Genomic DNA, 376 nt, shown 5'->3' on the forward strand with positions numbered 1-376 from the left:
AAGCTCCAGGCCCCCTTGCTTTTTCTTCCTGATAAAGACAAGGTATCCGGACTCTGTCCTCTGTACAGCCTTGTGCTGTTCATACCAGTCTTGTAATGAAGGCTCTTTAATGGGATTTAAAGGTAATTAGCTAAGAGACAGTAAATTTTTTGTCGTTAAGTCTTTGAAGAGACACTGAAATACTTTTTGTGAAGAGCTGTATCCGTATTAAGACACCAAGTAGGTTTTTCTACCCAATTTTTCTTGGGAGGTTCTGTCACTGCCCAACAGAGCAGGAATACAATGATTTTAAATTCCATGCAAGAAAACATATTTTAGTGAAACAGAAGCCCTGGAAGGCTGCTCTGAGGCCCCACCAACCTTCTCCAGGCTGAAC

At 41.8% G+C, this 376-nt stretch overlaps 1 protein-coding gene across 1 annotated transcript in view; it reads left to right on the forward strand.

Moving 5' to 3' along the window:
- PPIL2 (peptidylprolyl isomerase like 2) overlaps positions 1-376 on the forward strand; it is a gene marked incomplete at its 5' end in the record, with an annotated part of 67754 nt that overhangs the window by 234 nt on the left and 67144 nt on the right. The gene's annotated exons all lie outside the window — the stretch shown is intronic.

The sequence above is a fragment of the Corvus brachyrhynchos genome, unplaced genomic scaffold (genome assembly GCF_000691975.1).
Source record: "Corvus brachyrhynchos isolate BGI_N302 unplaced genomic scaffold, ASM69197v1 scaffold114, whole genome shotgun sequence".
NCBI lineage: Eukaryota > Metazoa > Chordata > Aves > Passeriformes > Corvidae > Corvus > Corvus brachyrhynchos.